At 38.7% G+C, this 17061-nt stretch overlaps 1 protein-coding gene across 1 annotated transcript in view; it reads left to right on the top strand.

The window, feature by feature from the left end:
* Positions 1-17061, top strand: part of SLC9A9 (solute carrier family 9 member A9) — a 591760-nt gene that overhangs the window by 222044 nt on the left and 352655 nt on the right. The window lies entirely within an intron of this gene.

The following is a 17061-nucleotide window of genomic DNA, read 5'->3' as shown; positions in this document are numbered from 1 at the left end:
TTTGGCAATGCCCTGCCCCCAGAGGTGGAGTCTACAGAGGCAGGCAGGCCTCCTTGAGCTGCGGTGGGCTCCACCCAGTTCGAGCTTCCTGGCTGCTTTGTTTACCTACTCAAGCCTGGGCAATGGCGGGCCCCCTCCCCCAGCCTCGCTGTCGCCTTGCGGTTTGATCTCAGACTGCTGTGCTAGCAATGAGGGAGGCTCTGTGGGCGTAGGACCCTCTGAGCCAGGCACAGGATATAATCTCCTGGTGTGCCGTTTGCTAAGACCATTGGAAAACCGCAGTATTAGGGTGGGAGTGACCCGATTTTCCAGATGCCGTCTGTCACCCCTTTCTTCGACTAGGAAAGGGAATTCCTTGACCCTTTGTACTTCCCGGGTGAGGCAATGCCTCGCCCTGCTTCGGATCATACTCGGTGCGCTGCACCCACTGTCCTGCACCCACTTTCCGACACTCCCCAGTGAGATGAACCCGTTACCTCAGTTGGAAATGCAGAAATCACCCATCTTCTGCATTGCTCACGCTGGGAGCTGTAGACTGGAGCTGTTCCTATTCGGCCATCTTGGCTCTACCCCCTTGTTTCTCCTTTTTCAAAGGCTGGTTATCACCTAGAGCAACTCAGGTGCCATCTGAGTTCTTGTTGAGTCTGCCTAAGGAGTTGTTCTGGATGCCCATACCCACTTGGGCTCCCCGGTGCTTGTCCACGACCTCTGGGCGCTTGTCTGAGTTCACCACCACGGGGCTCTGTACAGGTGCACTACTCCTCTCACTCAACACAGCCCAGCCCCCTGCTGATTTTTAAATTTTAACATTTATTGAGTGTTTACTATGTATTAGTACTGATAAGTGATTTACATATCACAGCTCATTTAATCATCCCGACAACTATGCTATACTTACTTCTTATCCTATTAATAGGTGAGAAAACTGAGGTTCAGGGAGGTTAAACTACTTGCCAAAACCCCTCAGCTAGAAAGTGGAGGAATTTAGGATGGATCACATATATGGTATATTTTGAAGTGAGATAAATGGATTACATGTCAAATGAAATAGATCAAAAAAGTCTTGTAAAAGTAGGAATCTCCCTGCAAATGAACAAAAGGACTATAGCATGACTCATGGAGGCAGGGGCTACCAGAAGAAGAAGGATTCTCTCAGCCTCTCACTTCTCTTCTGTGGCTAAGATACGGCTGTGATAAGGGGTTTAGTGGGAGGGTATTAGGTGACCCAAAGACACCCACGTTGAAGCTCCACCTCTGCCACTTCCTAATGTTCCTGGACAAGTTTCTTACCCTATTTGACCTTCAACAAAATACAGGTGCAACTTTGTGAAAACACAATGAGATGGGCTCTTTGTAAACTGTAAAACATGATGAAAATGGTATTTATTACTTGGCCTCTTCTGTTGGTGGGACCAGAAGTTGCTGAGATACCGAGAAAGAAAAGGGCATGCTTAGAAGTGCTTCAACTCGGTCCTTTCTTAAACTGCTGTCCATGTGGGTGGTCCTCTGGATTCAGCTGGAAAAGAGTGGAGATTAATGAGAGCTAGTTTATCCTCTTACCCACAGCTATTGTCCTGGTAAAATGAGGATTTATTTGCCTTTCCTCGGGATTGACACAGCATGACACCGTGAGATGAATTTTTATCTAGGGCAGTGCAAAACATTGTATACATGCATTACACAAAATAAAAGCTTCTGTAAAGATTTTAATATTTGACTGCTATGCATGGAAAATGTGTCTGCATTATGTATACAATGTAAATTTTTGCAAATTTGAAAATCCCATTTTCAACAGACAAGCATAATGGTTCCAGTTTGCTTTGAGTAAGCTTCCTTTTTTCTAAGTATTAGTTAGTGTTTGGAAATGCTTTTTCTTTCTTTATTCCCCCTTACACAAACAAAATTACTCTGCTTAGAGCATTTATGACAAGTTCTCTCAAAAACTGAACACTGTCTGGGATTTTGCTTGAGAAACTATATAATCTTTATAGTGACAGCATCTTCTGTGTTTTCTTTTTAACCTCCTTGACTTTCCTCTTGTCTTTCAGTTACTCCTTGTGGACATTCTTCAACATCTCTCTACAACATCAATAAAATACAGGGCTTAGAAAATTACCTCAGCAGCTCTTCTGAATGAGTTAGACAGAGGTGTGTAGGTTGCTAAAGAACAATTCTTTCTCTTCTGTAAAATTATTTTCACTGTTATGATGAGCTTGATTGGGGAAGCTATCCCAATTTTCAAAATGCAGGGTTTCATGGTTCTGCAGTCCCTTTGATGTGATGCTCCATGGAAACTGCCAATTCTCTCTTCAGAAGAATGGTCTAAACCCTCTGAGTCTTTCACTAGGCCAAGTAGATAGGAAATTCTATCTGCTTGCTTTATTTCTTCTTCAAATAAATATCTATTTTGATATTATTTCTGTGTTCACAGATGAAAGTGGCATTTCAATTTTGTAAGGTGATACTTCTTACTGTTAGATGAGAATACCTTTGAAGGCTCATCAGGATCTTTTCATCAGGCAAGAAATGTCTCCCCTATAGTGTATCCAAGGAGGCTAAGTGTATCCAAGGAAGTCATTCTCCTGTCATCATGCCAGGTTGGTCCTAAGGCCGCCTCTCTCTCACCATCAGGAACCACCTTTTGTCCTCTAGACAGAATTAGGAAAGAGTGGGAAATGGCAAATGAACTTTGTACTGTCTTTGAGCCCCTGTGGGGTGTCTGTGGTTTTCTACAGTTACCAGACTTTCCAAATCTGGAATGAACATTGGGCCCTGAGACTCCTGACAAAGCCCCTTCTCCCTTCAGCTACCCTGATATTCTACTCCTATTATGGAAGGCTCTGACCATTGGCATTGAATACTTTTCTTTACACTCTCTTCCAAAGACCCTCTCTATACTCCTTCAACTTCTGATCTCCGAAGCTCCCAATGTATTTAATATAAAACTCTCTTGACACAAGTTCAATCAGTTGGCCACATAAAGTAGGCCTTATGCATTATTGGCTTTAGGACTCTGTTGAGAATTCCCTAAGAGGGCTCAGGAAATGGTCTATATTAGTGCTTTTCCTCCCACGTTTCCAGCACTCCGAGATCTCCTACTTGTATCTCAGTCTCAGCTGTGTTCTTGGCTGCCATGCAAATATTCCTAGGATCCATTTTCTCTTTACCCTCACTCTGATACCACTTTATGGTCTCCCTCAATCCTTTCTGGACTTATTCAAAAGCCTCTTAAGTGATCCCATTGCCTCTGGACTCTCTCTCCTTTAGTCCATTCTTTATGTTGCTATCAGTCTTGTTCTCTAAAAGACCAGTCTTGTTAGGGCAGAGGCCAGTGGCTGCCTGGCATCTCAGGATCAAGTTGAAAGTTCTTAACAAATAATTCCTAGCCCTTCATTGAATCACTACTACCTTTATCTCCAGCCTCTTCAAGAATTTGTAAACTCAGATTCCTACAGGGCTAAGGTAGATAGATAAGTGAAGTAGGCTAGGAGAGAGTGGGAAGGACAATGGGAAAATGCAGAGCCCATTCCCCACCTTAAGGCAACTGCTGCTTTTTAGCTCTAATTCTTGCCATGCTGAAAGGTAGGTCCAAAATGGACAGATCCGATATTTCGAATGAAGTTAAAAATCTGGATTTTCTATGTGAATTCTCCTAATTTTAAAATGTTAAACATATTTTCTTTTAAACTAATAAATGAAAAGACAATGAGCAGACTAAATAAAGCATAGCAATCAGATGAAACCCACCGGCCACCAGGGTGCAATCTGTCCCCTGCCTCCATCTATTCTAATCCAGGGTTCAGTCAATGTTTTCATGTAAATGGCTAGATGGTAAATATTTTAGGCTTTGTGGGCCATAGGGTCTTGATGGCAATTACTTGACACTAGTTGTAGTGCAAAAGCAGCCATATGCACTAGGTCAATAAATGGGCATGGCTGGTGTTCCAATAAAACTTTATTTATAAAAACAGAATGGATTAGGCTGACTATAGTTTGCTGACTCTTGCCTAATCAAAGTAAGATATCTGATACTTCTCTAGAGACTCCACGTGATGATAGATTCTATCCCTTTATCCGAAATGGCATTTCCTCCTTCATTCACCTGGCTCGTTCCCTAGGCGTCCGTCATCAAGACTGAATGCAAAGCACCTGTCTTGGAAAACATGCCTGACTCTTTCTAAAGCCCAGCTGTGTTAGGTGCCCTCTTGGCTCCCATTTCATCCTGAGCATTCTTCTTATCACACTGTGCTTTCTCTTTTGTTTTATTCCTTGGTTTCTCTGACTGGAGCATGATCATCTCTCAGGCAGGCACTTATCTAGTAATTTATTGAGCAAAAATGAGCAATTGATAAAAGATACATGTAAAATTTAGACACCTAATTTAACAATGTCAAACAAGGAGATCTATTCTTTATCCATATTTATGAGAGGTTTCTAAGGTGGCACTAAACATCCTTGGGAGAAGCCAGGAGGAGTTGTTAGCCTCCTAGGCCAGGATTTAGGGAAAGTAAGGTCTGTGCTGGGCTCTGCCAATGACCAGCACTTGGCTGAATCAACTCTGTCACTTTCTAGACCTCGATTATTTATGTCCATAAGTCAGCTCTGCATCATGATCCCTAAGCGTCCCTTCTATTCCCAAAATTCTCTGGGAAATTTTCTCGACATTTTAAGCAGCATAGACTGTATATAGGTTAACCCTTTTTAATGCCATAATCCAGTGATAACCTCAAAGATTATTGAGGGACCTATGGAACTATTTGCCTCTTCATTTACTGTCCCCAAGTTATTTGTTTTGAGGAGTTTTCTGAGGGTGTTTTTGGTGTTTGGGGATGTTTTCAAAAAGTTTTCTCCTCCTTCAATTTCAGTCATAAGTTTTTGTACTTCTAGTAGTCTCCCAACTCTTTCTAATTCACTGTTTCTAATGTTTTACATTATAAAATTAGGTAACCAACCTTCTCTAAACTTCTTAGAATTGTGCAGATGGTAAAAGTGAATGAAAGCAGAATATTGTACTGTAAAGAATATGAAATTTAGGCCGGGGGCAGTGGCTCACGCCTATAATCCCAGCACTTTGGGAGGCCGAGGCAGGCAGATCACGAGGTCAGGAGATCGAGACCATCCTGACTAACACAGTGAAACCCCGTCTCTATGAAAAATACCAAAGAAAATTAGCTGGGCGTGGTCGCAGGCGCCTGTAGTCCCAGCTACTTGGGAGGCTGAGGCAGGAGAATGGCATGAACCCGGGAGGCAGAGCTTGCAGTGAGCCGAGATTGTGCCACTGCACTCTAGCCTGGGCAACAGAGCGAGACTCTGTCACAAAAAAAAAAAAAAAAGAAAAGAAAAAGAAATTTAAAGTTATAAATTTCAGATGAAGACTCAATTTTTCCTTGTTATTTACACTGCGCAGCCTTAGAGAAGGTGCCTAATCTCCCTGAGCACCTATTTTCCTCATCTATAAAATGAGGATAATCATATATACCTCATGCAGTTGTTTTGAAAGTCAATGATGATAAATTTCTTTATAATACTTAATAACAAAACGCATCAAATGATACTTGCTACATTTATTTTACTATTATTATTGGCTCTGAGTTATTGTGACGTTCAGGCCTCTTGAGTGGTCCTAATTAACCAGGTTGCAGGGGGATGCTTTTCCTCTTCCATCCAATTCCAGTGATGAGTCTTAGACACAGTCTGATGTTCAAGCAGTTTGTTCCACCAGCGCTCTTACAAGACAGAGAGGAGGAGCAAGTGGTATAAGGGCATGAGCAAGATACCATCCGGGCCAAATGATTGCTGCCTGATGGAGAGGGTCTCCATCTGTAGACCATTCTTAGAGTTTGGAAGATTTCTGTTCTTATACCTGTATTCAATCTGGGTCAGTTACCAGGTGATTCATTCATAAAGTGAGTTTGAACTATTCTTGGAAGGATAGGCTTTGTTGTAAGGCTCATGAAACTTGCATTGAGCCAATAATAATGTTTCATCTGCTTTCTTAACCATAGGCCTGGTGGTGACTGTCAGTGGCTGTGGTGTGGCCAGTGCACTTGGGATTATCATTCTAAATTCACAGGCCTCTGGGTCTGCTAGGTTTAGTAACGAGACTCTGAGGCAAGTTGGCTGACTTGTGTATGTTGTTCATGGGCTGCTGCCAGCAGCACCAAGCAGGCATCATTGTGGGTAGCACACCCCTGGAGAAGCCATGCTGTCTCCCTGTCCCACCCCCAGTGTCCATAAGGGCCTATTCTGAGGACCCCGTCTCTTCTTACTTGCAAGAGGACCAGTGCGCTCTGAAGGACTCTGAAGAACTCTGAACATGACAGTTATCGCCTGTCATAATTTCAATACATGGACTTAAGCTTTCATAACCTTTTCTTAAATTTCCAATTTCTGGGCTCATGGCTATCTTTTGAAAAGCTTAGTCAGATAGTATCTCAGAAAACACCAAGTACTCCACCTGATACATAAAAGGTTACCATAAATGTGGAATCTGAATTGTTCGTTCTATTCCCCATCATGGGAGTGGAAAGTTTCTGATTTCCTAACTGTGGTTTATATCTCTCTCACACTAATAGAGAGATAAAAAACCTTATATCATCTTGGATCCCTGTTGAATACCATGAGAGTAAAGACATGATCCAATTACAGCACATTCAGAGAGCAATTTCTCCTCTTTTTGTTAGGCAGTCAGTAAGATGTACTCTATTGTCTGTTGGAGAACTATGAATTAAAGTGCCTGGAATCTGAAGAGAGCTCTGTACAGCCTATTTTCCCCCAAGCTGGACATATCCTTGAATATGCTTTGTGGCTCAGTATGAAAGAGAGGCAGAAATGGTTGCAGGCCTGATCAAATCAAGGCACTGATCAAAGGACTAAATATACAGCTTGCCAAATGATGCATAGCAGGAGTGAGAGGGAGAAAAAGGATCAAAAATTGATACAGGCATACCAAAAATGAGTACAAAGCCTTGTGTAGAGAGCTAACCAGAAGCAGGAACATGAAATTGAGCCTAGGAAATACTAGAAATACCAGTCTTAACCCTCAGAGATGGTACCCTTATTGCCTGCCTTGGTGAAGTCTCCCAGAGGAAACTAAGGAAGGACTAAAGTTCATTCAGGTGATGTGTTTGTGCTGTGGAGCTGAGGGACAACTAAAAACACAGCAGAGGTAACATAAAGAATCTGTAGGAAGGAAATTATAAAATTTGAATAGAAGAGAGATACACTATGTTGTCGGATAGGAAAGCTCAATATTAAAAGTGCTAATTTGCCCAAAATTAATTTTAAAATGTAATTCAATTCCCATAAAAATAATAGAGCTATTTTTTTCTAGAATGGACAAAATTATTTTAATTTCATATGAAAGAATAAATGAGTTACAATAAAGTCTAAAGCAATTTAGCAGTAGAAAGAATAATGGAATAAAAAATTATAATTATTGCAATGTGGTATGGGGATAGGAATGGAGAGGTCAAACGAATAGAATAGAACATTCAGAAAAAAAAAAAAGAGAGGCATGTCTGTGGACACTTTTGCACATGGACTCCATGTTTAAAAGTGGCATTATAATTCAGTGAGAAGAGAGGAAGGAGATGAAGTTGAGCCATTTAGCTGTCCAATTGTTAAAAAACAAAAGAAAGTTATAATTCTACCATCAGACCTTACATGAAAACAAATTCCAGATGATTTTTAAAATGTAAGAAATACCAGACTTACTACTACTTAATACTACCTGGTAAGCACTTAACATATCTTTCTGGAAGATTTTGTGGTCATAAAACTGGATTGCAAAATTTGGGAAGTTTCAACATATTCTGGAGATTCTGGATGCCAGAGCCTTAAACATATAAAAGTTACAGACTGTTTCACAACAGTCTTAATTTTCTTTTCAGTAAGCTAACATCTATAGTTGCTAAAAATTAAACCACTTGCTATTGATATTTGAAATTCCTTTTTCACATTTTTGTTTAATTCTAAGATGCTTTTTGAAAAGAAAGAAAGGGAGAAAAACAGAGCATACCTCAGACCTCTTTGAGTTAAAGATTAATCATGCAATTTAAACCATAGCCCAGCATAAAGATGGAAAGGTAATTGATCATATTAAAAGCAGTTTGCCATAGAAAAATGTTTTGTATCTTTCCAGTACTTCCTGGAGTCAAAGAATCAAACTGAGAAGAAAATACAAGCAGTATGTTATTGGGAGGCTATTGCAATCAGCACAACTGTTTCCAAATTGTTTGTCACATATTTCAGCCCCTGCTGTGGTTTTATATATATATATATATATATATATATATATATATATATATATATATATATATCTTTCTACATTAGGGAAAAAAATCCGTTATCAGTCCAATTTAGCGTTCTTAAAGTGCTTCAGGTTTATAAGACGCTTCTTTAAGCAAGTTGCTATTGAGATAATTCTTTTTGTTTATGTGTAATATTCAAGTTGAAATCACAGTATTCACCTCTATCTGGCAGGCTGGAACATTCTGGTGAGAGATGTCACAAAATTTGCCCTTAGGGATGTATGAAAATGTAGCTTGGTGTGAATTCAACTGGGAATTCCCATACCTGTCATTTCAAATCAGCTCAGACTAGTTGCAGGCATTTTGGTCCGTTTTGCTATAAATAAAGAGATACTATGAAATGAAAATACACATAGTTCTGTTGGAGAAACTTGAAATCACTTCAGAGAAGCAATTATTTACCTCTGCTTTCGATCAGGCATCCATGTTGGTGGTCTGGCATCTGAATACCCAGACGCCTCTTGGAAACATGTTGGAGCACCGGGGTTCCACCCTGAAGATCAATGTGAGCTCAAGTCATACCAGCTCTTATTCACTTAGGGTTATCCCACGAGTGAGAGAGAGACTGTCTAAGGACAATAGGATTGCATGGAGTTTGGTTCTTCCTCCCAGACAATATTCCATTTAAATGGGTTACACTCATGAAAGTTCATGTTGGTTCAGGGTTTGAGACTTTGAAAGAAAAAGTTGAAAATGCAAAGTTTAACTGCTATGCTGCTGTAGTGACATCTATTTCTCTTCAAACTTGACACTGACAATGGCAATCACTGTCTGTGCAGGTGAATAGGGTCAATGCCTCTCTGTAGAGACCCACCCTCTATAGGGGCAAGCTAAGATGCTGTCTTGGCTAAGTCTAGTACTCACAATCTATCCTTTAAGGTGTTTCCGACATTGATGACTGACCCAAGGCTTTAACTTCAGAGTTTCCTAGGCCAGGCATGGTGGCTCATGTCTGTAATCCCAACACTTTGGCTTGAGACATTTGAACCCAGGAATTTGAGACCAGCCTGGGCAACATAGTGAGATCCTATCTCTAAATTTTTTTTTCTTAATTAGCCAGGTATGGTGGTGTGTTCCTGTAGTCCTAGCTATTCAGGAGGCTGAGACAGGAGGATTACTTAGACCCAGGAGGTCAGGACTGCAGTGAGCCATGATTGGATCACTGCACTCCAACTTGAGTGACAGAGTGAGACCCTGTCTCAAAAAAGAAGGGGGTTCTTTCCTTTAATCTCCAGTTACTTTGTATAACCTTATTATACTTGATTTCTCGACCTTCCATCCAAGATCCACTCTGAGTCTACCTATTATTTTTATTCAGGCTCCCAGGCTGTAATTAAGACATATTTTATTGTCTTCTAGTTTTCAGTGCTGTTTTCAGAAATCTACTGCTGTATGATTTTTATCGCTGCATTTGTGATTTATCTTTTGTCTCTCAAGAAATCATATAGACTCTTATCTTTATTTTATATTGAAATATCACAATAACGTGCCTGGTATAATGCTCGTTTCTACTCATCATGTTTCATGTTTGGGCCCTTCAATTTAGAAATTCATATCTTGTAATGTGGAAAATTTTCTCATGCCATTCCTTTGTTAATTTCATCTTTTCTGTCTTCTCTTTCTTATGGAACCTATTTAGTAAAAATATTGGACCAACTGATGTGATCTCCTCATCTTTTCTCTTCTGCTTTTCAATTCTTTATATCACTCACTCAAACATCTTTTTATCTATATTCTATCAATATAAATATTTTGTGGAAGATTTCCCCAACTTTATGTTCCAATTTTGAAATTTTCATTTCAATCCTTGTATTTTTATTTCTAAAGGGTTTTTGTTTTTCTGAATTTTTTTTCTAGCCTCCTTTGCCCTTACATGAATGCAATATCTTCTCTTGCCTCTGAAAATATTGATAATAGTTTTTGGAAGATTTTTTTCAGCACCTTAAATTGTGCTTGCTTTCTGCAGTTTTTTTTTTTTTTTCGGTCCTTTTGATTCTGTTTTTCCTCACTTCTGTAGAAAGGCCAGACTGAGTAACCGAATTTAAGAGTGAGGTGAAAAAGAAAGAGGGACTGGAGGAGGGGCAAGTTCTAAGCTCATCAACTGGTGAGCCTCACTGTAGGATAACTAAGAAATCTGGCCTTTATTTGAAGGCACCTCTAAATCTCATTATCTGTGAACCAGTCTGTTTCTCCTGATAATTTCTCTCATAGGAGGTATAAGTTGAATGCCAACATTCTGGGAGCCCTGTGTGGAAAGGGGTCTGGGGTTCTCACAGTTCATTCTATGGATTTCACCTCACCAACCTGTAGTCAGGGCTGCATCCCACTCCTGCTCCCTCCATGCCTGTTGTCCTTAGTCCAGAACCTTTTCGGTTTAATTTTCAAGAAAGGAAAGCCTACAAGGTGGGGTTTGCGATAATGGCTGGCTGCTCAGAGAAACAGATTGGATATTTTAAACTTGATGAAATGATGCTAAAGTTCACCCGGAAAAATAAGCATTCAAGAATGGAAATGTGGGCTGAGCATAGTGGCCCGTGCCTGTAATCCCAGCACTTTGAGAGGCGAAGGCAAAAAGATTGCTTGAGCCCAGGAGTTCAAGACCAGCCTGGGCAACATGGCGAAACCCCATCTCTACTGCAAATTAAAAAATTAACTGGGTATGGTGGCATGCTTGTAGTCCCAGCTAATGGGGAGGCTGAGATGGGAGGATTGCTTGAGCCTGAGAGATCAAGGCTGCAGTGAGCCATGATTGCCTCACTGCACTCCAGGCTGGGTGACAGAGAGAGACCTTTTCTCAAACAAATAAAAAATAAATAAATAAAGGAAAATTCCGAAAGTCCTAAGTAACGCTAAGGAGTGAACTCTATCAGATACGAAAATGTGTTATGAAGCTCAGCCATCAAACTTTGGTGCTTGTGAAGGAAAGGGATGGCAGATTTATGAAAGAATAGAGTCATAAGAAAAATGTAAACAAATACCTGTGGGAATTTTGAATATAATCAAATAGCTTTTCATATCTGTAGGGAAAACATGAGTTATTCAAAAATATTCATTGTAACATTATTTATAAAACAAAAAATTAAAAGCAACCTAAATGTCCATCAGTACAGAACTGGTCTAATAAATGCATTAACTGCATACAACATTTATAAATGTTGAAGAGAGGCAGATGCATCTATGTGAGCCGATGTGGAAAGATATCTAATATATAAATTAAGTTAAAAACCAACTTACTGAATAATATGTTTAGTATTATCTCATATTGCTAAAAAATAGAAAGGGTGTAACTTTGCTAATCTATGCACAAAATCTCTAGAACTGTAAGGAATAGTAACAGTATTTAGCTCTGGAAGTGGGACTTGGGTGTCAGAGAGGGAGGAAAAGTCTTTCACTTTTCGCTTTATACTCTCTCTGTTCTCTGAATTAAAAAAAGAAATTCCCCTTGAGAAGGTACATCTTTGATTGATAAAATTTTATTTAAAATCAATAGCTACAACATTCCTAGCTTGTTGCCCAAATACTAGATTGTGTAAACAATTTTTAAATGTAATTGAAAAAGTATTGATTCTAGGCTATCCTATTCTATAGAAAATTCACCCATGAGCTGGGATTTCTTCAAGCTTGTCATTATTCCATATCTTTGTCTTCACCAACTCCAAGTGCCAATCACCATGTTTTTTTGCTTGCATCTTGCTTGCATTCTTTAGATGCAGTCATCTAATGTTTTTGGAACACTCTGTCCAGAACTTTTATTTGCTTACCCTGACACAACATGAAAGCTTCCCAGGAATCTGTTCTCTTAGGTCATTTGCTAGGGTTGCAGTGGATCTATACATAGCATAGTCTGATGGAGAATAGACTCATCTTCAACCCTGCTTTCACTCACTGGAGTGAGAAAATGGATCAGATAAGGGAATTACAGAGCACCACCCACAACGAACCATGTCGCATCATAGACAGCGAAGGAGTTTACGTAATTTCAAATTTATTTTGTTCTAGATAAAAGTTTTAAAATAATTCAGCTATATACAGAAAAAAACTAGCACTCATCACTCAGATTCTTTTTTAGCATTGATATTACCTCAGGACTCTTTTTAAAAGAATAAAATATAGCAACAGCCATAGTCCTGTTCCTCCCTATTCTTTCCCTTCCCCTAACACCCTTCTCTGCACAGGTAACCACATCTTAACCTCAATGTGGGTCCTTCCTGACCAGTTTTTCATATGCATTATGTCTGTCTGTACCCATAAGCAATATATAACAGGTTTCTATATTTTTAAAATTTTACATAAATGATATTATACTGTACTTATGTGTTTCAATTACATTGCATTTAGCTACTAGTACCAGAAAAAAATCCTTCTACAGGATATTAAAGAACTAAGAATGTTGTTTGTCTTCATAACAAGAAGTCTAGGGAAAGCCCACCGTGGTGGTCCTTGGCCCGCTGATGTCATCTATCCATCCTGCTTCACTATCCTGGTGTGTGCTTGCAAGCTAGCAAACTAAACCTCAGAAATTCACATTCCAGGGAGGACAAAGAGGGAAGACCAACAGCCAAAAGCCTTGTTCTTTTTAAGTTTTATCTTTCTCTTTGGGAAGGGGAAAACACCTAGAGATGTTCACTGCATATTATTTGCTAGAACTGATGTACCCCTTGCTGCAAGAAAGGGCAAGTTGCTGATTCTTTTAACTTTTCAGCACCTTCAGTAGAGAATATCACCAGAAAAACAAAAAAGGAGGCTACTGATGACTTTCAGGTAGCCAGTCAAGAGTCTGCTCTGTTATCCTTTTACAACTTGCTTTTGCCATTCTTCACCATTATGTCTTTTACAATTTATCCATATTGGTAATCCTAGACACAATTCATTCATGTTAACTGTTGTTTAATATTTCATTATATATTACACTTTATTTGCACATTTTCTATTACTAGACCTTTGAGGTGTTGTCATTTTTTCAGTATTCCAAAAATGCCATGTGAATATCCTTCTGTATATGAATATACCTCTTTGTACTCCTGTGAAAATTATACATATATAAGTTAAATATATTTGTGCTATAAAACATAACACATTTAAAACACATATAAATCACGTGCCAAACATTTATATATATTAAATATACACCTGTTATATATGTATATATAAATATATCTCATACCTTATTTTGTGTTTTCAATGTAAATGCTTTTTCTAGGGTTCTTGTTTTCCTCTTCCCTGATTTTGTTTGGATTGATTATTGAATTCTCTATGTCCATTTTGTTATTGTTGTTCTATTACTGTGGAGTGACTCATTCTAGTTTCTTCCATTATTTTAGTCATTATCCTTAAATTTTAGCATACATAATTAACATAGAATACATAATTAACAAGGTCTGAAATAAACAAATATTCCTAGCATCATCCTGGACACTATGTTTAAATTAAAATGCTTTAATTATTTTCATCCCTTCCATTATTTATGCTATCAATTTGCTTGTGTTTTAGTTCCACCTTATTTTTAACCATTCAGTAATCATTATTATTTTACAATTAGTGGTTACGTTGGCTTCTCTACATGTTTAACAGTTTGTTTGCTTAACAATGCTTCATGCACCTACTCCTTCCTCTGTGTTTAGTTTTATTCTTTCTGAAGCTTTTCCTTTATTGATTCTCTTACTAAAAGTATATGATTAGTAAATTATCTCGGTAGTAGTAATTTAGCAGTGATTATTAGTCTTTTACTTAAAAATCTATTTTGTCCTCACTTTTGAAACACAGTTTATCTGGATATAGAATTCAAAATTGACAAATATTTTGCCTCAGAACTTTGTTGATATTAGGCAGTTATATTTTATATTGTTTTGTATTTATTTTGTTTTTGATATTGATTAAAAATATGCTCTGTAATTGTTATTCTTTTTTTAGCTAATCTGTCTTTTCTCTCTGGTTGATATTTTACTTTCTCTCTATGTATTGTATTGTACAGTTTTACTACAGCAAATCTGAGTGTTTATTTTACTTATTCCACTCAGAATTTGATATGTTTCTTCAGTTCTACAAAAAAATGTCTTAGAATAGTTCCTCTCTCACCTACCTTCTTTCTTCTGCAACAGATATATGTTGGACTATTTTTTAACTTATTCTGCATGCCCATTAACATTCTTTTACATTTTACCTTTCTATCTTTTTGTTTTTTAACCTGTGTTCTGGATGATTCCCTCAGATCCTGTTCTAATTCTCGGTTGAGCTGTGCCAACTGAGTTTTCAATTTTATTGCCTATGGCTTACACTCTAGATTTTGATTCTTCCTTTTTCAAATTGTCTAGAGTCTTATTCTTTCATTGTATTTTAATATTTAATTTAATGATTTTTTAAATTATTTAAATGCAGTTGTTTTAGAAAATCTTTCAGGCTGTTCTGTTTCTATTTTTTTACACTACTAGCTCTTCTTTTTAATGTTTTTAAATTATCTGCCTTCCCTTCATAGTGGTTACATATATATATATACATAGAGAGAGAGAGAGAGAGAGAGAGAGAGAGAGAGAGATTCACTCTTTTGCCCAGTCTGAAGTGAAGTGGCAGCACCTCAGCTCACTGCAACCTCCGCCTCGCTCCCCCAGGTTCTAGCAATTCTCCTGCCTCAGCCTCCCGAGTAGCTGGGGTTATAGGCACCTGCCACCATGCCTGGCTAATTTTTGTATTTTTAGTAGAGAAGGGGTTTTGCCATGTTGGCCAGGCTGGTATCGAACTCCTGACCTCAGGTGGTCCACCCACCTCAGCCTCCCAGAGTGCTAGGATTACAGACGTGAGCCACCGTGCCCAGCCTATTTATATTTTTAAAATATTTTTGTGAGACAATGTTAGAATGAAATGAGAAGGATATTAATTTATATGATTCTTCAGGTCAGTTAAAGCAGCACACACACATCTTTTGTGACGGTTTTCTTTATAAATAGCATGGAGCAGAGCTTATCGTTCTCAATGTGGGTTTTCCCTTTGTTTCTTACCTGTGGGGATTTGAGTTCAGATATGTGTCTAAAACATTGTTATAATTTATATACACAAATGCAGGAGAGATTTCTCTATCAGCTTATTTGTACTTGTATCTGGAACTGTCTTTTAATGGCTTTCTGAGGATGCGTAACTTGCTTAACATGGTTCTATACTCCTGTCAGCACTGAGTGATGTCATAAGGTCACCGAAAACAAATTTGAGGCCTTAAAAGTGGTTTCTGTACAATTCCTTCAGTATGTGCCAGAGATAATATCTGCTAATATGATTGTCTAAAGCTTAAGTTACAAATGTGTGGTCCACAGGCCAGATCTCATCTGCAGATGTACTTTGTTTAGTCCACACACAGCTTAAATCTTTTATATGCGATGCCAACATTTAAAAATTGGCAAATTTTACATAATGGTTTAGATTTTCAGTTTCTCTTAAACAAACAAGCAAAAATAACCAGAAAGTTGATGTTCCAACACTACAGCCCTGTGCCAGTGTGTGTGAATAGCTGCTGGCTTGGTGTGTTGGGGTTCCCATCATTCTCCTAGGTTCCACAGACAGGTCATTCCTTTACATTATAGGTGTGGCCTTGCAGGCGCCTCAGTTGGCGACTTCTGTTCTAAAGATTAGAACAAGTCATGGTGTGCCATCAAAGAAGTCACCATTAGAATCCTACCAAATGTGTAAAGGGCTGATGCATCTGGTTAGCTGCTGAATGTTTGAGCACTCAGACACTTCTTTAATACACTGAGATCAGGATGCTGACCCTGCTCTTTTGACGTGCTCCAAAGGAAGTATATTTATTATTTGGGGAAACAATCTAAAGTCCTGTAAAGAAAATATAGAGACGACTTGTAGTAAATATGAACATAATGGGCTCCATGTGGTTTAGACAAGCAGAAAAGGGGCTTTCACTTCTGCTTCATGTTGGTGCATTTGTCCCTTTGTGAAGCTTAATGGTTCCCGTAGAAGCAGAGCCTCCAGAATTCAGTCTCTAACTTGTTTCAACTGGAGGGGCCCTCATTGAAAACTTGCCAGAATCTGTGGGCAATGAATAAGAATTGGACGTGTTTCCAGTTCTAAAGTATTGCTTCTTTCTTGTTTTGCAAGAATTCAACAATATCACAGCTGAGTGGGAGTACTGTAAACTGTTATTAAATGGCTTTATTATTCTCTGGTAGGTTAGCTATTTATAATTTAGCTAGTACCTAATGTGGAAAAAGTAGCTTTTACTGTGTTGCAATCTCTTCCATGTAGACTGTGTTCTCACATACTCAGAGGCATATTAATTGTGTTTGATTTGCACTTTATATACTTCCACATTCACTCCACCCCACTTCAGCCGTACTAAACATCTTCACCACATCCCAGACAACTATTATTTTCTCTGAGCCTTAATGCCAGCCTCTCTTTCTTCGTCAGGCCCAGTTCTGGTTGCCATCCCAACTCAGGAGTCATCTCTCACTAGCACTCCCAGCTTGCTACGTTTACTCTATGAAGACTGTGTCTGTCACCTAGTTTTATGGTTGGTTCTCCACATAGCTCTTCATCACTAAGTTTTGAGCTCCATAAGAGAAAACCTTACTTCTTGTCTTATTCATCTTCGTGTTTCCAGAGCTTCGCACTTTGCTTGGCATGTAACAGGGAATCAACAAATTCACAATACCTTGAATTAATTACTCCCATAAAGAACTTGAGTGGGCTTACGGGGCTAAGGAATATTTATTTCAAAAAGGATAACTAAAAGTAAAAAACTGTATCG

The sequence above is a fragment of the Pongo pygmaeus genome, chromosome 2 (assembly GCF_028885625.2).
Source record: "Pongo pygmaeus isolate AG05252 chromosome 2, NHGRI_mPonPyg2-v2.0_pri, whole genome shotgun sequence".
In the NCBI taxonomy this organism is placed as follows: Eukaryota; Metazoa; Chordata; class Mammalia; order Primates; family Hominidae; genus Pongo; species Pongo pygmaeus.
This window is presented reverse-complemented; position numbering and strand designations above follow the sequence as displayed.